Genomic DNA, 26,244 nt, shown 5'->3' with positions numbered 1-26,244 from the left:
ATGTTTGAGAGGATTCGTACACAATTTTGTATTTCAATAAAATTCACAATTTTGTATTTCAATATTTTTTTTTGTTTGGAACACAAGTGAATTCTGTAGATTTTATCTAGCCACATAAACTGTATTTTTTCAGAATTTTTCAAAGCATCCTTTTGATAACATTCATAAGTTCTCAAGTCATTTTCATGAATAAATTAGAATATACAACTTCTTTTACAGTAGTTTATTCAACAGAATAATAATATGTTCTGAACTTAAGATTTTTTTATTTCATTAGCGACATTTTACACTTGTGAGTACTTTCATGTCGGATCACTAAAGAAAATATGTTGACTATTTATGACACTTTGATGATTTCCATCAAAATTCATGTAATAATTGCACTAGTAGTTCAAAAATAATTTTCAATGGAATTTTAATTATATATTTTGATAAGCTTCGACCAGGGGGCGCTGAAATGGAGGTTTGCCAAGGGCGCTATTAGACCACGCTACGGCTCTGCTCATAGAACAAATGCATACACCGTGCGGCGGTGGCGTTGTTGTTGAACTCCAAACCAGATAGGATCGGAGGCAAGTATGCTTCGCTCAAATGGATCGCGGAGATCGAGATCAGTGCAAAATGCTTCATTTATGGGCGGTCAACAGTGTCCACCCAACCCGGAACGGTAATATATCTTCGCATTTATATAACGTCCGGTTTGTCACATAGTTTGACGACGATGGCGGTGGCCAAACAAAACGAAAAATGGGAAAATGAGTCACTTCAAATGCGAGGCGTTTAAAGTTCCATGAGACCACCAAAGAGTGCACCCGGAGAGCAGAGTTTTCATCGTGGAGATCGTTGATTTGAAAGCCAATCGAAACCTCAGGTATTTTTGTGGTCCCGCTTTTCCGCTGGGCTTCGGCGGAACTGGCGCCAATCGAGTCGATTAGTTGGCAAATTGAGGCACTCTTTGGATTAATTTATAGCTACTGCGCCACGCTGACGATCAATTGATGAAGATGGTAGAAGCGCGGTGGTGTCGATTCGAGTGGTTGATGGTATAGCTAATTTGTTCGGTTTAAGTGGTCCTTTGGTTGTGCAACTTGGCTTTGAGTGATGTTGCTCAGCGGATGACAAATTGGTAATAGCTGATTACACAAGGAAAATCCACTTGGAGATCGATTATTGTAAGCTTGAGAAGATTCATTGCGTTACTGAACTTGATGTCTTTTATGAAAAAGTCTGCTGGAATTATTAATCCGGAAACCTATATTGCTTCTCATAATGATATGACCACCCAGATTTTTTGTATACTGGAGGCCCGTGTTCTCCAATGTACAATGAGAATAATGAAAATATATTTTGTTTTATGTAATTAAATTGTAAATGAAAATTTTTGATTGTCTTTCAAGGAGTTTCATTAAATATAAATAATTGGATTAGTTTTAGTAAGATTGTTGGAAACTGCTTGAAAGAATTTCTGGAAAAATTCTCGAAGGAAATTCGCATCTGATAGTAGTAAAATATTTTACAAAAAATCGTGGTAAAATATTTTACAAAGAATTCATGAAAATATTATTTGAAGCATTACTGAGAATAATTCTTCAACTGTTTCAGGGAGATATCATGGAAAATGTCTTGTGGTACATAATTCTGGAAGGAATTTTTCTAGTAGAATTCCTGTACGAGAAATATGAGAATCCAAGATAGTACAATCCTTAAACAGCTGCCAGTTTTTTTTAAGCAATAAGAAAATAGATCTTGAAATAGCCTATACATTTTTTATATTTCATCAACTTCATAAAAACGAAATGCTGAGAATCCAACAGCCTAAAAATTCGGTGATTTGTAGCACCTTGTCAACCTAGATGTCGGCAATCCAAAATTTTTATCGAGGTCTTGCCAAATATAGCTGAGATTTCGGTAAATGTTCTACCTAGTTTCAGCAAACACTTACCGAGATATACCTAAGCTTATGAAATCTCGAAAATACGTTTACTGAGCTTGATCTTCAGATTGATGGGTGTAATAGATTTCACCAAAATAAATAATCCGGTCCAGAATCTCAAAGATGAATTTCGTTAACTTATAAGCAAACAGATTCGGTAGCCATTAAAACACTTACAGTTATAGTCGAAGCCGAATGACAATCAAACACATTTGTTACCGGTTTCAGTATGTGCTATTTATTGCTCTTGTCGTTCTTGATCACTACCATAAACCGTTGGTAGCGAATAAAAAATATATTACCTCGATCGTGTAGCACACGAGTAAAGTTTGATCGAATCAGCATACCGTTTTCAAAAGCTGTCTAAAATAATTGAATCAATCATTCTTTGTCCAAATCCATTTATGTGCGAAACCCAACGGCTATCATAAGCTCACAAGACCTTGCGGCGACAAATCTACAAATTGCCAAATCTACTTTATTTTGAAATAATGATGATCGGAGTAAGTGACCCTAGTGACATTCAGCAACTATATGGGCGCTATGGATTATCCCATTGAACGACCCAAGGATCCCCTTTCCTCCACCTTCCCCTGCAGACATTCGTTGGAGCAGGCCCTGGGGGTGCAAACTGAACGATATATGTCTTCTTTTTACATTGCGATCAATTCGAATTGCCCGCTTGATTGGATCTTTAGCGCGCAGCCCACCACGTGTATCGGCTTTCGATCGATTCAACCTTGCCCATTTTAATACCCAAATAAATGTTGCCAAATCTATGCATGCGAGTTTACAGCGTGTCGGCAAAAAACAATCGACAGCGTGTATCGAGTTGGCGTTGGGCACATTTTTTTCTCCACCATTGCTAAGGGGGGCTCTTTTAGCAGGTTTGCCAAATGGCAGTCATTACCTGTGGACACCTGTTGGTTGACCCCTGTTAGAGTGCGAGGATGTTGATCTAGTTATGCGGCGGTGTTTTGCTGTGGCTCACGTAGTGCCGTAACAAATTCGCGGGTTTTTTATACAACATGAGATAGGATTTAAATAGCTTGACCCAAATAAAATGGCTGTGACCTGATTTACAGTGAGAGGCAAAATAAAGTGCCCACCTTACCAGTTTTCGAATTTCTCTCATTGATTTGGTTCAAATTAAAGTTAACACACCTAAATCTTTTGTGATATTTTATTTTTGATGTTCTTTTAAAGTTGCACTTACGAAATTTTGATAAAAAAAAGAATTTTACTTAAAGAAAAAGAAAATCAATTTGTATTGAAAAAAAAAGTAGTGACAAAAATAAGTGCCCACTTCCTTCTTGGCCCCAGAAAAGATGATTTAAGAAAAATAAAAAGCAATTTAATAGTTAATGTGTCCTCCTTTGGCCTTAAGGACTTGCTGGAGGCTCTTCGGCATGCTTTTCACCAGGTTTTGTAGGTGTTGTGGATCTAGTTCTTCCCAGGCGCGCTCCAAGGCTTCAAAATAATTATTTTTGTTGGTAACACCAGTTTTTTCAACCCTGGCATCGAGAATCGCCCACAAATTCTCGATGGGGTTGAGGTCTGGGCTTTGTGGAGGCCATTCCAGCGGTTTAATCCGACAAGACCGGAAAAAAGACTTGGTCTTCTTTCCAGTATGCTTCGGGTCGTTGTTCTAGAGAAATATGAATTTCTCTTCAAGGCCCGTCTGGATCAGCGAAACCTCCAGATTTTCCAGCAAGATGTTAATGTAGGAATCTGCCATCATTATTCCGTCGATTTTCACGAGGTTTTCTACTCCACTCCATGAAAAACACCCCCAGACCATCACATTTCCTCCTCCATGCTTCACCGTTCCTTGGATGTGGTGCTCTGCATCACACACGAGCCCGCCGCTCTCGGTTAGACAGCTCGAGCTTCAGGAGCGCCACATCCAAGGAACGGTGACGCATGGAAGTGTGATGTGATGAAATGTGATGGTCTGGGGGTGTTTTTCATGGAGTGGAGTAGGAAGCGTCGTGAAAATCGACGGAATAATGACGGCAGATTCCTACATTAACATCTTGCTGGAAAATCTGGAGGTTTCGCTGATCCAGACGGGCCTTGAAGAGAAATTCATATTTCTCTAGAACAACGACCCGAAGCATACTGGAAAGAAGACCAAGTCTTTTTTCCGGTCTTGTCGGATTAAACCGCTGGAATGGCCTCCACAAAGCCCAGACCTCAACCCCATCGAGAATTTGTGGGCGATTCTCGATGCCAGGGTTGAAAAAACTGGTGTTACCAACAAAAATAATTATTTTGAAGCCTTGGAGCGCGCCTGGGAAGAACTAGATCCACAACACCTACAAAACCTGGTGAAAAGCATGCCGAAGAGCCTCCAGCAAGTCCTTAAGGCCAAAGGAGGACACATTAACTATTAAATTGCTTTTTATTTTTCTTAAATCATCTTTTCTGGGGCCAAGAAGGAAGTGGGCACTTATTTTTGTCACTACTTTTTTTTTCAATACAAATTGATTTTCTTTTTCTTTAAGTAAAATTCTTTTTTTAATCAAAATTTCGTAAGTGCAACTTTAAAAGAACATCAAAAATAAAATATCACAAAAGATTTAGGTGTGTTAACTTTAATTTGAACCAAATCAATGAGAGAAACTCGAAAACTGGTAAGGTGGGCACTTTATTTTGCCTCTCACTGTAAGTGGTTTTATGTTATCTTACGAATTGAAGAGATTGGTTTCAATTTAGCGCGTAAGGTGAACCTAATGCTTTTAATGGAGAATGCAGAGAAAGTTATCTTCACCTGAGATGCAAACTTTTACGTTTATCGAAATGATCGGCTGGATAGAGCATGTGGTGGAGGCGTATAAAACATCAACTTATTTCAAATTCGACATCGAAGTTCTAGAAATTTTGGGTGTTTTAATTGAAACACTGTTTGATGAATTTATTTTTATAGGTTCCTAAAGTAAGTGTACCAATTAGGGATGCAATAAGTTAACGATATGCATGATTTGTTGATGTTAATTACTAGTTTAAAGCTCTTCAAAACAGATTAATTGAACCGTTTTAATCAATTGATTCGAAGCTTCTAAAAATAATTCTTCAATAATTGATGTTTATGTACCATTTATGACAATAGTCTTTCTGACATTTGTCATGAAAATGTACCTATAATTCTATCTATAATTTGAACAACATGAACTCAACTATCATCCAGAGTGATTGATAAAGCAACGTTTCTAAGTAATGAAGTGATTGCTTATTACATTTTCAGAAAAGTTGTCTGAAATTTATATCAAGTCACTTTAAACATAGACAAATCTTCTTTTGTTAGAATTAATTCATGCAAAGGAGGACCATTCCTTATTAAGGAAGTAGCCCATCAAAAAATTTTAGGGGTACATGTGTCGAACAAATGGACTGAGATGGCCAATTTGACATACAATGATATCATAAAAAACATCCAATTTCAATTGAAAAACAGTAAATTTCGTAATATGAGTTTATATGAAAAAGGACTTTATTTAAATACTTTCGTACTTTCAAAGCTTTGGTACGTCGCACAGGTGATTCCTCCAAGTAATCTCCACATAGGAAAAATCAAATCGATGGTTGGACAATTTTTGTGGGGTAATAATATTTTTAAAGCGGATCGTAATCAATTATACTTGAGATGCGAAGACGGTGGTATCGGCCTTGTCGATGTTGAGAGTAAATGTAAAGCTTTATTTATAAGAAACATTCTCTACGATACGTATGGAAACGCAAATCGTGATGAAGAATATTTGTTAACGTTAGACTGTTTGAGTAAATTATCGAGAAATGGAAAGGAGTGGGTAACCGAAGCTAAATATTTGAAGGATAACTTTGATCTTACAACAGTTAAACTGTTGTATTGGTACTTCATTGATAAAAGAAACACAGTGCCGAAAATAGAACAAACCTTTCCTCTTGTACAGTGGGAAAATGTTTGGGAGAATATCAATTCAAATTTCTTGCCTATGGAGGATAAATCACAGCTTTACTTGTTTGTAAATGATCTAATTCCAAATAGGGAAAAACTGTTGAGATACGGTATTGGCCGGCTCCAACATTCAAACTGCGAGGTCTGCTTATTACCTGATGACAATAAGCACCGTATCATGGGATGTACTTCGGGTGCACAGCAAGTATGGGAGTTTACGAATATTACTTTAGCTAAGCATTTAAAACTAAAATTTGTCAACGCGGAGAATATTCTGTCTTGGAAAATAAACCCAAAAAAATGAAAGACAAAAAACAGCCTTATTCCTTGTCAGTAGGGCGATTACTTTTAACCTAAATAAAGAAGGTAGTTTGTATAACTTCAAAAAACAAATAAGAGAAATGCGATGGAATCATAAAACGGCATTTAAAAAACACTTTGGAAAGTATTGTAATTTTCTGTAGACAAAAATAGATGTAAGCGGTTAGTTTTAGAAGCAAAGAAAACTGTAAGAATGTATGGAAATATGAAGTAAATAAATATTAAAAAAAAAAAAAAAAAAAAAAAAAAAAAAAAAAAAAAAAAAAAAAAAAAAAAAAAAAAAAAAAAAAGTCAATCGATCGCAATGTATTAATAGGAGCTAATACTTTTTCGAAAAGGAGACTGAATGTTGTGAACATTACTTTCCTGGCTCGTAATTTCGGAAAAAAAAAACGAGCGGACATTCAAAAATCTAGATTCGCTGAAATGACCCTCTATCATGGAGTAAACGTTTCGAAAGTTTTAGACACAGACCATTTAGCTGCACAGACTGTAACTTAACACTAGACAAAGGACAAGCATGCTCCAGTGGTACAGCCGAGAAACATTCCTGATGAAAAGTTTCATTGGCTGCAGTGGGAATCGAACCCACCCCCATGTCACTATACGCTTAACTGCTTCACGACACTAACCGCTAGGCCACGAGACCCACCAAAAGTAAAGAAAATACGAAAAGAAGGTGAACTAATCGGCTCATTTATAATGTGTCTCTAAATTACAGACGACTCTCCACATCTCGATATCGAAGGGACCATCGAGATAGGCATAGATCGAGACAAAGAACATATTTATAATGAATACTAGATTAAAAATCACTCCGTTACCGGGAAGATCAAAACAAATAGCCGTCATTTCGTCTTCGCAAATTGTTTGAACCCCTAAAATCTAGTCTAGTAACCTTTGAATGGGTATATCGACATACGGAGAGCAAATCGGAAATGAAAATCACATCGAGATAGGAAGATATCGAGATATGAAGAGTAAAAATGTATGCAGAATGGAGGAACCGAAAAAATCATCGACATAGGGAGGGATATCGAGATGTAGAACATCGAGGTGTGGAGAGTCGACAGTATTTTAGTTTGAAAGTATTTGGCGTTTGGAAGAAATTTAGTGGAATTATAGAACATCATCATTTTGATTCCTATGATTGGAAGAGAAGGCTGTCAAATGTTTAGCGCATTCCATAACTTACTGCCTATATTTTGACAATCGATAAAATCTCTACTGACACTGACAAATAAAGTTTGGGTAACAACTATCATAAAAAAGTAAATCAATCTTACATAATACATTTATAATATCCAAACATGAATTTGCGACTTACCCATCATTGGAAACTGTCAAGCATCTGTGGATTGGAAAGAAGAAAAAAGCGAATGAGTAAATAATTTGGACTAACAAATTTGTCGGAATAGGTATTGAGCAATGTGTTACTAATAAACAATCATCAAATACTCAACAACAACCAGAAATCTATCTTCTTATTTGCCTACTGTAACAATTAAAATGCATAGAAGAAACACGTGCTTCGTGCTCCGATCGTGTGAAGAATTCCAACGTACGGAATTGCAGAATGTAAATCAAAAAGCTGTTGTTTTGCGGCGCCTATGCGTCCGTTTCACCGCTAATTATAACCTTGTTACGGCGGAACCAAAGTTAGACCAAAAATAGACACCCGAAAGCGAATAGAAAATCCAAGGGTGCCAAAGCAATAATTAAACCTGACAGTTTGTTGTAGAGCGTTCCATGTCTGAACCGAAGACGACAACAAACGGCGACAAATCACTGCCGGAAACACCGGAAAAGAATTGTGCCTGCTGGTGCCGTTGCATGGGAGTTGAAGGCGTTTGAAGTGGCGACTCATAGTTTACCATGGGTTGCGTGTGTGACACTGACTGTTTTGCGGTTCAAGGAAGTAAACAGAATATTGAAACAAGTGGCATCAACATTTGCTAAAAATGTGCTGATTTGAGTTTTTAAATCTATTTGTTTTGGCACAACACCGAATGCACCTATCGCTCCATATAATTTGAGTGTAGACTTACATAGCTTTGAAATCGAGGTATTGTCTACAGGTTTGTCAAACATGTTCGATATATCTTCAGAAGTCATTGATATATAGTCGTATCATAAAAATCTGTATCGTGACTTGACATAGGCGTATCATTAGAATTGTTATAAAATAAATTTGCTGTACTCCTCTCCTTGCCCTTACGTCCTCACTGGGACAAAGCCGGCTTCTCAGCTTAATGTTCTTTTGAACACTTCCACAGTTATTAACTGAGAGCTCTCTTTGCCATTCGTATATCGTATGGCAGGTACGATGATACTCTATGCCCAGGGAAGTCAAGGAAATTTCCATTACGAAAAGATCCTGGACCGATCGGGAATTGAACCCAGATACCTCCAGCATGGCTTTGCTTTGTAGCTGGGGACTCTAACCACTCGGTTAAGGAAGGCTTCTATTTGCTGTACTACGTTGCTTATATAGAATTTATAAAAAAAATGTTAAAGCTGCTTTTCTACCATGAATCGCAAGTCAGTCCCATCTGAAAAATGTAGATGAGCATGAGCATGAGCATAAGCATCGATGACTGTACAATTCGTAGTTGCTACTTCGTGGTTGACAAGAATCATCGAAATTGTACTGGGAATCAACAGATGTAGCTTGGGAGTAGCATACCATCTTCAATGTACATTTTCGAGGACTCTGAAATTAGTAATGTCAATAACGGCGCCGGCCACGTCCTTATGGTCATCGGGGAAGGGAAGGAATGTTAGTGTGACATCCATTGTTACTAAAGACCGAGTATACCTCTGCATCTTCATGGTTGCCACGGGAAGGAGTTTTGTTAGTGGGAGGGCTTCGAAGCTACATGATCAGGATTCACCTTGGTAAGTGATGCGATTCATGTAACCTCTGTTTAAAAAGTTATCTATCAATGAGTCGACATCTTAAACATCGAACTATTCAAAGGTTTGAATCTCGGAATTTTATAAAACATGAATAAGCGCTTATGTCAACACTTAAAGTGATGAACTATTGATAGTTTGTTTAACAAATTCATAAAAAAAAATACATGTTATGATACAAATGTGTTATTACAAGCATGAAACGAGCTCACCAATTGGTAATCCATCCTCGACTGAACAGTTACAATCGCAGCGTCAACACGTATAAGCAGGAACTCCGATGGCGCGCGAATGAAGTGCTAGCTGAAAAGCAAAAACACTCCGAGCGCGCAAAAAATGAATCGGACAGCTTGAGTCTTCGCAAAGCACTGGGCAAACGAACGAAACCAGCGAAAAACACTCCGAGCGCGCGAAAATGAATCGGACTGCTTGGGTCTTCGCAAATCACTCTCAGTCCCATCTGAAAAAATGTACCGTAAATTCGGGTGAAATTGATCCGTAGGGTGAAATTGATCACTGTGTCGCACGATTTTATTTCTTCCCAATGGAGCACAAATATTAATGTAACCTACAGTGAATAAACGTTGTTTGCCGTTATTATTGTCGAATTGTGTGTTGTGAAGTTTTTTGCGTAAAAGAATGTTTATTTCTATGAAAATAATGTAAAATTTTAAAACCTTCTACGGTGCAGTATTGAGGAACACCCATAAACTTCTAGTTCTAAAAAAGGATTCGAGTTTGGCATAATCCTGAAAGTTTGTAATGATGCTTAAGATATATCCCCAATTTCATCACCAAAACTCATACCAATTTGCTCATTCGCTTAAAATAATTGAATTTATGTTAGAAATCCGGAAATCCCTTAGGAAATTGCATACATTTAGGCGTTTTCCGTGAAATTCTTAAAATTTAACTATTCAATATTTCTATAAATATTGCATTGTTCAGAATTTAGAAAGCATATTCGGATTCAGGGAGCACAAATTTACTGTGTACAGTTGTTTTGAAAACTAACAATAATCGCATTGACAAGTGATCAATTTCACTCCGAAATGAGATCCACCGATTCTTTATTTTAGAGATGTTTCTTAGCACTGAAGTGACATTTGTAAGAAAATTTCGGTACATGAGCCAATGCGGCTCACCTTCGTACTTGTTTTCCTGCATTCAGTTGTTTGGTATTGTAAACATTATAGAAAACAGACAAGAAAAACCGTAAAAAATGATCAATTTTACCCGAAATTACGGTAGATATTGAGAAAATGGATTGAGAAGTTTCCAAACTCGTTCCAAACTCAAATTCGACAAACTGCAGATGGGACTGACTTGGGATTCACGGCAGTTTGGTTATAGCAATAAATAAAATAAGAAATTCAGAATACAATAAATTGTCGGATATCTCGACAACTTTGTGGAACATTTTATGAAATCTATCGTTTGCTAATTGGATCAAGCTTCAACCTAGGAAGCACATTTTCAAATCAATGTTGATCCGATTATCGCCTTTTTAATCATTATATATTTCCTAGCAGAAATGATCATGTGGCTTCATGTGACAATTACTAGCTATGTGTCACTGATGGTCACCATACCGCAAGTCAAGACCTCTATAATAAGAAACGGAGTTTACGATTCCGGTTTTGACTTTTTCTGAGTCTGAGCTGCGAACGAGTAGTAGAGCATGATGGAGGCTCGACTTCTTCCTGAATCGCGCTTGTTCACGTCACTCACTATGTATTGGCTGCTCTCGAGTTTGGGTGGGTTGATGAATGGAATCGCCACAAATGTATGGCCACTAACTAGTTAGTTCGGTGCCAAGTAGTTTGGAATGGCGCGTATCGAACACGGCTGATCAGTAGGGTGGTTGAATTTGTAAAAAATTATTAGATATAATACTAACTATCGATATGAAGAGAATACAATAGAGTTCCTTCAAGGTTTATATCAAAATTTTTATGATAAAACAAATAATACTTCTGACAGCGAAACAAATATCATATTCATGTTGATAAATGATCGAAACTTATAACTCAATCTATGACGAAGAAAAATTGCTGAACAAACAAAATAATTTTCAGATAATCTTGTTTTTGTTTTGCTTTTGCAGAAGTTGGCTGGTCTATTATCTGAAAAGAAACAAAATAACAGTAAAATAGATTGATATCACTTCTTCCTTCCGACGAATTGATTATAAAGGAAGTTGCTTTCTTGAGTAACTTCCTTTATTATAGTTTGAACAATGATTTTTCACTTTGAGATGATAAGTTTGTACAAGCATTGCAATGCAACATTTTTCAAAAATTTTCCTTTGATAATTTCTATATACCGTTTTGATTCATATTACGGACAGCTTTAAATCCCGGACACCCTACTTTATATGGGAAACATTTCATATGAAATTTTTCAATTTCTGCCGCTCAAAAGTTCTCACTATTAAAGCTTGTTTTAGTGTGCATTTTCCATTTATATCTATGCCCAACTTCCTTAGACGATTCTTTAGTGGTTTGACGAATTCAATTCAATTTCAATTTCAACTTTTCTATTTATGATTTTCATGAGCTGCACGGAATAAGAAACAATGTGTCCAGAAATGAGGCAAAAGTGATGAAGCGTCCGGAATAAGAATCATGAAAAGTACACACATTTCTATTTATTTAAAATTATTCATGCGTAATCAAAATTTTCTCCCACCATTCGAAAGTTAAGTGTTAATAAGGATTGAGGAATCACACATAATGATTTTTTTTTATAAGCTTTCTGAACTTAACTGAGGCGTTGAGTAAAGTTAAAGTTAAAAGACGGAGAAGAGTCTTGAAAGATTGTCATGATTTTTCGGATAGTTGCTTCAATACGACTGGATTCAACCATTATAAGCATCTTAATGTTACTATTAAATTAACAGAATGTTTCACCTAATCTCTTTTCCTCTTGTATTCACTTCATGAAATATCTCAATTTGTAATTTGACTCGCCCTAATAATCAGTTGCTGCAAGAGCGTTCAGCCAAACTGTAGATCCAAGCCGAAAGAGCCATCGAGTATGTTTGCTGAAACACTCGGATCGGAGTACAGCGGGGTAATGAAAACGAACGATGTAAATTTAGGTGAAAGTGATCATTGGCATCATGCTGATTGTTGGATGGAGAGTTAATATTTGGATGCGTGCCTCTAGCTACGATTGTCCGGCTGTCAGCAGTCCCGCTGCAGCTTTAGGAGGCGGTGTGTGCTGATCTAAGGTTATGTAACATTTCTAGTAGCGTTAAGTGCTGAATTATGTAAATGTGCTGCTCGTTTTAATGGAACGCTCAATTGGTACCCCGAATGTAGGTCTCTATGGGATAGATGGAAGCAAATACATTCCATGAAGGTGCGTTATTGAATTTCCGAACATTGGTATATGTTAACATGCTAATACAAAATGATCAACTTTGGAAAACTATATCTCATTCGTTTCTCAACCAATTGAATTTATTATTTTGATGAGACTTTAAAAAGTTTACTTTGTGAAAACTGTTTAAAAAGCTAAGAGAAATCTATCGATTCAAATAATACAGATAGCTTAAATTTTATCAAAAATGCACAAAGACAGAAAATTATATTGCATATTATAATCGCATCAAATCATCTTAGTGTATTCGGATCATTTGTTCATTAAGTGATGAGAAACATACATATATTGGAGACACCAAGCCAACTAACTTCAGCTGTATAACTTTTTGTATTGGTGCATTTTTATGTCATTACTTGTTACTATATATCGTTGGAATCAACAGTTGCTCACAATTTATCAATGTTTATCAATTACTGAAGTAATTTGTAGATTTATACATATTTTTTTTTCTATCCTACATGGTATGCAGCTATTTGCAGCGTTCACGTACAGCAGTGGCCCTTAACCCAATAAAAATTGTACCGTAAAACGGGGTAACTTTGATAGTTTTCCGGAAGAAAATCTGAATGTTTCTGTATTCTGTTTTTGGAATTTTTACATTGTATTTTTAAAACAAGTACGCTGGATTCCCAGCGAGATGCTTTAGAGTCCTAGTGGGTTCCTGTGGAATCCTAATGAGCACCTTTACATTTCTATCCGGCTCTTGAGATTTCATAACAGGATCTTGCAAATTTATGTTGAAATCATATGATTGATTTAGAGCTTTATTTCTTAAAAACAATTAAAACTAATTTCGAATTGAAATGAAAAGAAGCTTTTTTGTGTATTTCACGATACTACGTGCCGCATTTATGGATCATGCATCTCTCATCTAATCCACGCGCCGAAGGTTCAGCACACTGTTTTTACATTCATACTTTTTTGTACAGCAAATGATTTCAATTGTTTATGCTGTTAATCATTCGATATAACATGCTTTACTTTGCAAGACCATTTTGAAGTAAAGCCAGTATATGGTTCCATGAAGGTGACGTAACCAAATCCTAATTTTATTGTGAAAACCAATTTTATAGAAGTAAAACAAAAAATTTGGTTCCGATTATGGGAACGTAAAATTTCGTCTTTGTTGCCAAAAACGGAATCCAACTCTACTGCAAAGTTAGATGTGTTTTACTGATAAGTTTACGGTTCGTTTTACCAGCTTGTTTGATTATTAAGAATGCGGGAATATAAAGCACAAGCATATAAAGTACAACAATGTTTTAAAAATTAACTATTGATGCAGTCTTTGATATGAAATTTTTGAAACTTTATACATTCCCAGCCATCTTGATGAGGTTGTGAATGAGACTCAATGATGATAGAGGTATGTATAGAAATTGGTATGAAGAAAGTAAAATGAGAATTCATCAGTCAGATGAATTGTACTAGAGAAACATATGCACGGTATTTATGGTAAAAGAACATTATTTGAAAATGTTGAGTATAGACGAGACGGACAGTGAAAGGCAATATGACAAAAATATATGTTATTATTTAGTTTATTAAATTTTTATTTCAGAAACTAATCGATATCAACTAAAATCACTTACAGGTTTTTTGAACAGTCGAAAATGTTTAAATAATAAAATTCTATGTTTGTTTAAGTTGTTGTCAACTATCCAGTAAAATTGGGCAAAGGATCGAGTGGGGATAAAGTTTTTTTTAGTATGAGGTGCAGAGGGTCAAGTCCAACATGACAAGCTACACATATTTTTTTAGGCAAATCAGCAAAGTGGGAAAATAGACCTTAAATTTAAAAATATTCAATTTCTTCCGACAGAATATTTTTAAACTTCCAAGGTTTGGAAGAATCTTTCATGGTCGAGAAAATTCTGAGGTAGGTACATGCAACTTTGATACTTACAATCGAAATATTGATGCCGTTGTGTTCCGTGAGTAAGTATTGAGCAATTGAACATCGACTGATGGAAGGTTGTGTAAATCGGATAACTTGCGAGAATATAATCAGATCTATATGGAATTTTGATAGATGTCGAGACGTTCAAACAATTCGTAGTGTTGTATAAGAGTTTTCAATGTTGATATTCTCATTCTTGTTCATTTTGTAACAAGAAGTTGCGAGTTTAAAAAAAGAATAGTGCATGTCAATGTCAATTAAGTTTTGTGATCAAATCCCACTCCATTGACCCCAGAAGTTTCAGTAAAAAAAACATGTCTCTGGACAATTTTTCACTAAGTGGTTGCAAAGAATACGCTTGTTGGCTAGGTGGGTCGCGCAACCAAAATGTTTGGGAACCTATGAGATAGGTTATAAAAAGTGCAGCAATTGTATTTACCCTATGAAATGAACAATTTTCTAAATCATGTTCAATGGTTTTGACATATATGGCAAGTGCAATCAATACAAACGTCTGTTTTTGTACAACAGAGAAACAAGTTTTCAATCGTTGATGTTTTGCTCAAGTCGAGTGAAAAAATGTGTCGGCCATCTTGGATTTCACTCTGCAAACAATCAGACTCGCAAACTGTTTAGCTAGTTGTCATAGGAGAAGTCCTTCAATTTGAGAAAATCTAAACGACCAATCTCAAGTTTTAGAATATCAAGCGATCGGTGATATAAAATTGAAATTGTATGGGTGCCGAAAGCGGCTTGGTTTCATCGAGAATTGCTTCAATGCGAAAGAAGTTATATCGAAAAACATCTGACACTTTGATCGGTTTTAAGTTAGGTAAACTGAAAAATTATGTCTACTGTTTCCGAGCTTTCTTACTTACACCCTTTTGCTTTAAATCCCTCAAATTTTTCATCAAGAACTACAAAGAACCACAACTTTACTAAATCTCAATGTATTTCTATGCATTTTGAACTCAAAGTTTCTTACATGAAGAGCATTTGAGCTACTTTGACATGTATAACATTTATTTTGAATTGAGCTATAAAACTCAGAAAGAAATTTTCGCCCCACTCGAACTCTTGCCGCACTTTAGTCTTCGCAAAAGCGAATATGAGTAATGATTGCTCTCAGTTGATAGCTGTGGAAGTGCTCATAGAATACTGAGCTGTGAGAAGACTCTCTCCAACTTGGAACGAAACGCCAGAAAGAAGAAGAAAGATTGAATAAATTCAGATCGCTATTCACACCACTAGCATTACCACACATCACGCCGGCACACCATCCGTCACGAATCTCCCTGCCGGCGAAATTGCTAAACAGAAGACGAGAAAACAAATCACGCAATGATGCATGAAGATGATGACTAAATCACGTGAAAATCCGTTGGCCCACACCCGGAGAATGAAGCTGGCGCGGCGTTGATTAAAAGATTTGCACAAAATTTCGTACCCCTAAACACCGTTATGGTGTGACGGACGATGATGATGATGTGGGCACGACATGCTTGCACGAAGAGAGCATATCTTGGAGAAGAAGGGTTAATGAACGACAGTATTCAATGCATGCAATCGCGATTTCGTCGCCGACGATTTCTACTGCGGAAAATCTCGACGATGGGTCTAAAGAGGCAACAATAAATTGCACGCGAAGAACGCACCAGAATAACTAAATAGCTAGCTTAGACGCAAATACCGAGTGCCGCTCTGTCACATATGTTATCCGCTTGAAAGTGTTTGCATGTTTAGAATGCTCTAACAGCCTCAAATCTCGAGATGCGGATGGCTTTTAACTTCGGGATGGACAGAAGACACATGAACGGACCGATCACTGTCTTCGACGAAAAGAGTTCTATTCTTCGTTTTCACATAATATGAAGATCGGGATGGTCAAAAGTATGTGACAAGGTAAAAGTTTCAGCAAAAAGTTTGATATCTGTTGAAGAAACATTGTTCTCATAGGCAATTTTCGGAAAGCCCAAGCATTCGTTTTCGGGACGCCGAGAAGTTTCGCGGTTCACGCTGGGCGAGCGCGAAAAGATATTCGTGTGCAGTCGAGGATGGATTCTCAACTGGTGAGCTCGTTTCATGCTTATGATTACACGTTTTTCATGATTTTTATATAGTTTTCAAACAAACTATGTATGGTTCATCACTACATTGTTGGCATTATCTTGTTTTATAGAATACCAATATACATATTTTTTTCTCTTTTCACCATTACTAAAAACATCTTTTGAATGGATCGACATTATGAATGTTGACGTATTTTTAAAACTTCTCCCAAAAACTTTTCAACTGGAGACAAAGATGAAAACCTAATTTTAAGTCAAAGTTCCTTACTGATAAACACCCTTCCCGTAGTGATTTTGGAGATGCAGAGGTATTCTCGATCTCTAGAAGAAACAATAATTACACCCTAACATTCCTTCCTTATCCCAACTGACTGCAAGGTCTTGGCCGGTGCCATAGTTGATCAATAATATGAGATCGGAGATGAACCAGCCATAGGTCTGAAAATCTCCTTAATAAAGATAATCATAATAATAATATGAGATCTATTAAAATTGCATTTCGAGAGTAAGCCGAAACTCGCATCTCTCATTTATTTGGATCGAAATGCAATTCTTGCCAGTTCCGATCAATCACGGAGTAGCAACCATTGACATGTATAGTCAGTCTATGCTATGTTATGCCTAATTTTGCTCATTTTGCAGGAAAGGGAATGATAAAAGACACCCTTCATAGTTGTAAGTAACAAAAGATCAACATAACCTTGAAAACAATGTTGGTGAGTTGGAAGATGTCAAAAGTAGTAATTTGTCTTTAATGGCTTCTGTGCACACCAAATGTCAGAAGACAATTCCATAAAGAAATTCAATTTTAAAGATCATTTTGCTAAAATAAATTGAAATTTATTAAAAGAATTCTTAATATCTGAGAATACTTATGATTGAAAACAATATGAGCGCTAATTAAAGTAATTTATTGATTCAAAAATACAATCGTCTTTTATAAAAAAAATATTGAGCATCCCAAACGAGCGATAGATATTACGTCAATTCCGACAATCCGAGCAGGAGCGTATAACTCGCACCTATCTATGCATACCACATTTTGGTATTAGACAATAATCAGGTACTGTTCAGTAGCTTAGGTATTGTCCATACCTCAATTTGGAATTATTACCCGACCAGTGGATAACAACAGAGTTGTAACAGATTTTGTTACTCAGGCAGCATATTTTTTCTAACAAAATGTGTTATAATTCTGGCTGGTGAGCAGTTAAAATAACAAAAATTATAACACAATTTCATCTACACTGAACAAAGTTGTTATAATTTAAACTAAAATATAACTTATTATGTTTCAAATCAAGCAAAATTATAACTCGTTTTGTTATTTTCCAAAACAGAATTATAACAAAATTTGTTAATTTCTTTTCTTTCAGATTTCTTATAACAAATTGTGTAATAATTTAGTTTCAAATTGAAACAAATTTGAAACAGCTTTTGTTATTATAATCGATTTATTTTTAATTGTGTTATAATTTCCTTCATCAACTCAACGTTCTTCTAACAAAAATGAAACAAAATTTGTTATTTTGACAAATTTTGTTGTAATTGTAATATGATTTTTTTGTAATCCACTATTTGGGTATAGCATTAAAATATTGTTCAAAACAATTCAAAAATACCTCATTAAGGTATTCAAAAGCTAATGAGGACTGCTTGAGGTATTGAACTACTATTGAAAAATTACACTTTTATATAAAAATACATAATGTATTATTGAGATATTGCAATACCCGGTCCATTTATCAGGTGTTTGTTGCATGAACTATTATTTGAGGTGTTTTACCTCTTACGCAGAGCTCTTTCATACCTTATGCAATATTCAAAATTATCTGGAACGGAATACCCTGATTCGGTATTCTGCAGCAATATTCTTCTGCTCGGGAAGGCTTTTAACTTGATTGATGTACAAAACGCAAAAGTTCTATGCGATCGTGAGGGTATGCCAGTCATATATTGTGTGTTCTGTGAAGACGCGATCTCCACCTTGCGAAACATAGAACGAGAGAGGTAATAGATAGAAGACAAACTAATAGTTTTTAGTGTGCCGTCGTCGAAGTTGTTTTTGCTATTCTAAGATCATGATTTCTTCAGGCGAATGGTGATGCCGTCAGACAGATGGATAGACGAAATGGGTTGTAACTTTGAAGCAACGCAGCTCTCATCCGAACACGAAATTTCACTCATCATAGTCATTATAAAATCGCCATACTTTAAACTAGAAAGGGTTATTCGGTAGAGATTCGACTGTAAATTGTTTCTAGAACGATACATTTTAATACTGAATAATACTTGGTCTGCGATAGGTTTAATGACCTCTGCTAGAGGTCATTCTTATTGATTGGAAAATGAGATTGCTACTGCTTAATAGTTCATCACTTCTACATCTTCTTTTTCTTGGCAATACGTCCTCCAATGGGTCAGAACCTGCTTCTCAGATTATTATTTTAAGAGCACTTCCACAGCTATTAATTGAGAGCTTTCTTTGCCAATGTTACCATTGTCGCATTCGTATATCGTGTGGCAAGCGATGATACTCCTTGTCCAGAGAAGTCACGGAAATTTTCACTACGAAAAGAACCTGGACCGACCAGGAATCGAACCAAGATACCTTCAGCATAGCTAAGCTTTGTAGCCACTGACTTTGCCATTAGAGGCTAAGTAAGGCTCTTTGTACATGTTATCACTAGATTGTAATTGAAAACATCTAATGACGTATGGAACTCTAAACTCAATAGCCGATAATCTCATAAAGAACGGTTCTACGAGCCCCCTTTGAACAAGCGTTCGCCAATCCAGTCAATTGTCTCGGATCAATGTGCCGGTAGTGCCGCGAAGCATCAGCGATGCTCTCAATGATTCAGCTCATTATATTGCGCAACATCAAAGGAATAGCTTTCAATCGTTTCTGTGGTGTTTTGTCGGATGGCAACCCGAAGGCACACATGTTAGCAAACCCGCAATTCAATTGCAATTGAATATAATGTATCAACCAAAGCGATACGTTGGCGATGGTGTTGCCGCTTGTGCCGTGCGAGGCTTATAGATTGGCAGCGGGTCGTGGAAGATCTCCATTAGAGATGCCTCTTCTAGACAGCTATTGGAAGCTGCTAATAAATATCTTTGAGTATATACCCGAGCAGAAGAAAATAACTACTGAATACCAAGTTGAGGTATTCCATACCATATAATTTCCAATACTTACAATCTGAATGAGGTATGAATAAGCCCTGCATAAGAGGTAAAATACCTCACATAATACATTCTGCATATTCTACAAATACTAAGCTAATAATTAGATCAGGTATTGTAATAGGGCATTTTTTAAAATTATCGGTCAGGATTGGGCCGGAGGTTCTTTGATTTGTATGAAATTTTCACAAAAGGTAGAGCTCGTGGATACATGACGAAAAGTGAAATAAAAAAAAAAAAAAAAATTAGTGGCCTATTTTCCCGGAAAACTCTAGATGATTTTTTTTACGATTTCCCTATATACCTCAAACTTTAAAAGTTCATATCTTGAACTATGTATCGTAGAACAAAAGTTTTTTAATGAAATCGAACGGAATTTTTTTCTGCAATCTATTAAAAATATAAAAAGAAAAACATTTCCCGGAAAATTTTTCACAATGGAGAAAATTGTCGGAAAAATAGCGAAAAAATATCGTCTGTATCATGAAAAAATTTCGAAAAAATATATTTTGTTTCATCAATTTATAGTCTAACTTTCGTCCATAGACGCCAAAGTGGTATCTTTTACCGTTTAGGCGACAGAACTGAAAAACCGATTACCACCCACGCGCTTCCCATAGGAAAATGTGTTCTATTGTGGGCCTCATAACCGTGCGCTAACGGCGGCAGTAATTTACACGCGTTGTAATTGTAACACAATAAACAATCTTTCCCTTTCCAGTCAGAAGCAGCTTTTCGTCAATCGGAGCACTATCCATTGGTCGGTGTTTTGTGTGAACCTTCAGCCCAAATTATCCGATAATAAAAAAAATCCCCAATACCTAAATAATACTTGATGGATTTTCATATAAAAGTGATTTTTTTCAATAGTAGTTCAATACCTCCAGCAGTCCTCAATACGTATCGAATACCAAAATGAAGTATTTTTAATTGTTTTGAACTTTTTTTTTCCAATACCATTATAATACCAAAATGAGGTGTTGACAACTAAACAATACCTAATTTTGGTATGATACCAAAATATGGTATGCATAAGTTATTGTAAGTTCTTTTTTCCTCCTCAGGTAGCGTCATTTAGTCGGTAATTTTTTAATTTAATCAGGTTCTAAGTTATATTAGACTACCATTTGGAAAGGGCGGGACAACTTTTGCAAACCAAACTTTCTCTCGTATACTACACGTTTTTTTTCGACAAACTCTTGTAAATTTAACTTACCATGGAAAAATCTCTAATTCACATATTTTCACAAGTGAGTTGTCGCCACGCAACTCATCAGCCAAACAATCATTCATGATTTGCCTTGTCTATTTAATTCATTTGATTAAATTTCTTATGCATAACCACGATTACTTGTTTGTTCATTAGAATCACAACAAATCTATCTTATGTGAGCAACAAAAATTTGCTGTGAAGTCTTCAAAGCCTATTCCGGATGAATAATTTTTGACAACTTAAGCATGGAAGAGTGATTTGGCATGAAAAACTCGTGAGGCAAATCTTAAATGAGCTTCTAAAACGTAAGCATGACTTGTTGAGTTATTTGCTAGTTTGAAGCTTTGCGAAACAGATGAATTAAACAGTTTTATTACTAAATTGACTTATAGCTTCTGGTTTTAAAGAATCGTTGTCTACAAAGACTGGATGGCATTTAAGTTTATTTCATTCAAAAAATTGATAGCCCATAATTGGAAAACTTTTATAATGAATGCAAGGAATATTATTGCCATAATTGGTACAAACCAATTATGGCAATAATATTCCTGGCATTCATTATAAAAGTTTTCCAATTATGGGCTATCAATTTTTTGAATGAAATAAACTTAAATGCCATCCAGAGCGACTGACAATGCAACGCTATTGAGTAATGAAGTGAATGCTTATAAAAAATTCCAAAAATGTTGCGTCTTATTTATTGCAATAAGTTCACGGGAGCAAATAATTTTTCGAAAAAGGGCCTAAGTGATGTAAAAATTCAAAATATTAATCACAACAGCATTAAAAGACTCACATTGCCTTCCCAGTTCATACTTTTGAAAAAAAAAACAGCGAAAATTAAAAAAAAAATGAGCATTGCTGGAAAAGCCTTCTTAACCATGAAGTCAGCAGCTACTGTTGTGACCGCTCATTTTGAGGTCACAATAAAATATTTGTTGGCAAGGCCAGTTGAAGGTTAAGAACACTGAATTATTGTTATTTATGTAATATATATTGTTTTGTGAATATTTTAAATGTCTAAATGTGAAAATAAATGTCTGTCTCCACTTTTATTAGTGTTTGAGTGACGTATATTTTGCATTTAGTAGTACAATGGTTGAAGTCTCTTTGTTTATATTTGTTTGTGTTTACTCCGACGGTAGTTTATTTATTTATTTTTTTTTATTTGTTTATTTATTTATTTATTTATTTATTTATTTATTTATTCATTCATTTATTTATTTATTTATTTATTTTCTATACATTTATTTATTCATATACTTATACATTTATTTAAAAAAATATATATTTTCATATACACTTATTTATTTATATTGTTCATTTATTTACTTAGATTGTTTATTTATTTTTATAGATTGTTTTTCATATTTTCATATTTATTCACAAAAAAATTATTATATGCGGAAAACAAGTGATTAGGGAATTCGAATTGTCAAGGCAAAGCATGCAGCCAAATTTGTCGGAGTAAATGGGTAATTTAGTGTAGAGCTTCAACCATATTAATGTTAGTGTGTAAGATTTTGCGTCATCGATCCGTCAAGCTTCGTCTTTCATCGTGTCCGATCATCATCATCTTCGTCATCATGCCTGTATGAATGTCGGCACTAATTATGATGGGGCAGGTTCGGGTTTATGTGCTGACTGAACTATAAATAGGAGCCGCCGATTAGGGTGAAAGCTCTTGTAATTCGAAAAGTCCTGAGGAGTGACGAAATAGTGTCGGTCCGCGAGTTAGTCCGTCACCATACTGACCGCGGTAGTTCCCCCGTAGTTGCGCAAAAGTGATAGTAGGAAGTGCCGTTGAAGCCTTAAAGTTGTCGAATTAAAAACCTACATCCTAAAACTACGAATTAAAAAGTTATTAAAAAATGCAAAACCCACAGCTAAAATGCTTAAAACCCAATAACTAAAACGTTTTAAAATTATAGTACGGGTCATCGGGAATTCACCACTAACGGTTAGAAGTGCACCGTGGACAATTCCGTTAATTCTAACCGCGCTAGTTTCTCGATGATCGTTAACGTACGCCAAGTGATCAAGCGAGCCAGTGGTGAACAATGAACTGCAGTGATTGTGATAATTGTGGCCGGCCGGACATTTTGGAATGAAGATGTGAACAATAGCATTACGTAAAGTCTGTGGTTGTCCGGCCCATTTGGTGCATGCTCGCTTGATTGGCCACATACGCGCGCCCCAGTACCACTCCCAGGACAGGGAACTTGACCTCTTTCTCAAAAAGGTCTAAACGACACTTGTTCACACACTCTAGTGAAGAATAGTGAAGCCCCAGAAGAATAAGAAGAAGAAGAAGAAGAAGTAGAAGAAGAAGGAACCCAAGCTAATTTGTGCCCGCCAACAGAAGATCCCTGCGTCGTCAACTATGCATGCCAACGGAGTCAACGATCGGCCGCAACGGTGAGCGCTAATTTTGCAAAATTAAAATAAAGTTAAAAAATTATACTCGCTATTGTTTCCTAATTGTCTTTAATAAAAAAAAATGTATGGCCTTCTTAACCTCAACTGAACTGTTTAAATTATTAATATAAAGAAATTCTTGTTTTCCGCCATTTTGTATTGTATTTGTCCGCCTTGCCACCAAATATGAACGGTAAGATTATCCAGGAGCACCATATGAAACGACCCTGAAAAAGTGTGTTGTTAACCCCTGTCCCATAGGTTTTTCCATAACAGGGGTTCCCACCACACTTTCATATAGTAACAATTGGCGCCCAACGTAAAAGTTTTAAATAAAAAAAAAGTGTTTCTCTTCAAGGCCTGAAGGAAAACCCTTTTTTTAATCGGTCTCCCGGAGAATTTCAATTAATAAAATTAATTTCAATAGTCGCGTGGTCGTCTCCTGGAATCAGTGGACTCATATATATTCGTGTGAAAATTGTGGAAAAAGTTAATTGCGGATTGTTGCGAGTGATGATAACCCACTACATAAATGCCATTCGTTTCAAGTGTTGAGTTGAGTTACAAACCTGAAATTTGAGCTACTTTATTGCTTTAGTGCTCAATCTGGAACTTCGTTAAATTCAACTAAATCAATGTTTCATGTATTCTATTACCAAAAAGTGCTTATTTTTCGTTATTTTGTGGTTGATGATGGAAAATTATTTAGTTTAAATTAAATTATTTAAGGAAACTGTGATATTTATTTACTTAAGTGTTTCCTGTGATATATTTATTTAGATGAAATTTATTTATTTATCCATCTATTTATTTATTTATTTATTTGTTTATTTATTAAAGCGTGTTTGTTAAATTATTTATTATCTATTTATAGATTTATTTATACATTTTTCTATATTTTAGATATTTATTTATTTATTTACATAGTTTCTCATATTTTTTTCCGTTTACTTATTTATTATAGATCTGTTGTGAAATTTATTTTTCATATTTTATAATTCAAAAATAAAGCCCAAAATGGCTTCAAGTCGCCCAACATTCGATCAAGCTAGTGAGCTTATTATTAAGTGGTATTACACCATGAGGGTAGATTTCCTCGAAGTTGATGAACTTGATTGGGAACTTGAATCTCGATCGATAACGATTGACAATAATTTGAGTTTATCTCAAAAAAGAAAATGGCTGCGAGACAGTTTGAAAACTGAGAAACAGAGTGCGGTTTCTAACTTAGCGGGGATTTTGAAAGGCGATGTCAAACAAGAAATCCAAACATGCATGCTAAAGTTTTCTAACTTGAAAGCAAAATGGGAGTCAATGAACAACGGAGATGACAGAAACATTCACAGTGCTCGCTTGGTACATTTAGGAGCTCGGATCGTGGTGATTTTAACATCTGCCAAAAATTCACCAAATCTACATAGCAACTTACAAAACATGCTCGTTGAATTGGTGGAAATGCTTGAAACGGAGTTGAATAAATCACCACTAAACGAAACGACTACTCGTCCCGCGATCACGGATGTGAATGATCCACTAGATCATCAAGCAAATGAAAATTTACCTGGTCAGTTTGATTTAACTGTAACCCCTCCGCCTCGAATGACAGTATTAAGTCAAGAAGATCTTGACTGGATTCACTCTTTACAAAACAGGATAGTGGATCTAGAATTTGAACTGCAACGCAGAAAAGGAAAGGACGTAGGCACCCAAACATCGTTTGAGGATGTTCCACCTCAAAATCCTGAAAGAATGAATTATTACAACCCAAACCAAAACTTCAGTTCATTTCCACCCTATTCCCATCCTCAAAATATTTTTCCAACCGTAGATATTTTCAAGCAGTCCCGAGGTACAGATTCTGTTGGTCCACGGTTGAGTAATACCCATAGTAATCCTCCGATAAATACCACTTTTCCTATTTCCTCTCACAATCCAAATACCAGCAGACCAGTGATAGATTCTCTCCATCAACAGCCATCATTAGCTACTCCACCCATTCAGCATCAGATCTCAAATCAACCACACTACCATTCATTTACAAATCCATACCCTCAAAACCAGTATACAGTACCATATCAAACTCGCCATACTCTGCCAGTTTCCAAGTGGAGTATTGCCAAGTATAGCGGGGACGATCAAGGCCTGAAATTGAATGAGTTCCTTGAGCACGTGCAGGCTCTCTCTCAGGCAGAACGTGTCTCTGAGCGAGAGTTATTTGAGTCAGCAGTACACTTATTCACTGGATCTGCGTTAAAATGGTACATGTCTCAACGTTCGACGGGTAGACTTATGAACTGGCAGCATCTTGTCTTTGAACTTCGTAGAACCTACATGCATCCTGACCTGGACGCCCTGATAAAGATGAAAATCTATCAGAGGCGCCAGCAAAAATACGAATCTTTTCCACGAGTTCTTCTTTGAAATGGAGAAACTATTTCGGACGATGAGTTCCCAGATTCCCGACTTTGAGAAAATGCAAATTCTCCAACAGAATATGCGGGTGGATTACAAACGCCAAATGACGTTTCTCCCTATCGCTGATTTGGAAACACTGGTAGCGGCAGGCCAAAAGTTAGACGCTTTAAATTTTTCTGCCTATAACAAGGTTTTTGGAACCGATAAATCTGTTCAAGTGGTTAACCAGGAACCAAGGTGGTAAAAAAAAAGCCAAGAACAACAATACTCAGCCGGCTACCCGTGAATCTGGCCAGTCAGCGAGTGTGAGCCAGTCGACTCAGTTCAATCCCGAACCGAAATAACCGTAGTCAACAGACTCCCGCAAAATCAAAGTCCCAAACAAAATTCTTTGAATGATCAACGTTCGGAGACATCGAATGCTCGAACTCGGAATCCTTCCAAAGATTCATCCTCTGGTTCTCCCATTGCTGGACCGTCTGGTACCCAATCACGACCAGCACTCACATTAGAGGACGTGGTAAACAACCATAGTCCTCC

The 26,244-nt window shown here is 36.1% G+C and overlaps 1 protein-coding gene across 1 annotated transcript in view; it reads right to left on the bottom strand.

Annotated features, from left to right (window-relative positions):
- Positions 1–26,244, bottom strand: part of LOC5565618 (rho GTPase-activating protein conundrum) — a 354,294-nt gene that overhangs the window by 128,103 nt on the left and 199,947 nt on the right. The window contains 1 exon segment of the mRNA XM_021844844.1: positions 7,519–7,542. The gene's annotated coding sequence lies outside the window, so the exon portion shown is untranslated.

This window comes from Aedes aegypti, chromosome 2 (assembly GCF_002204515.2).
Source record: "Aedes aegypti strain LVP_AGWG chromosome 2, AaegL5.0 Primary Assembly, whole genome shotgun sequence".
Taxonomy (NCBI): Eukaryota; Metazoa; Arthropoda; class Insecta; order Diptera; family Culicidae; genus Aedes; species Aedes aegypti.
Note: the sequence above shows the minus strand (reverse complement) of the source record. Positions and strands in the feature narration are given on the sequence as shown.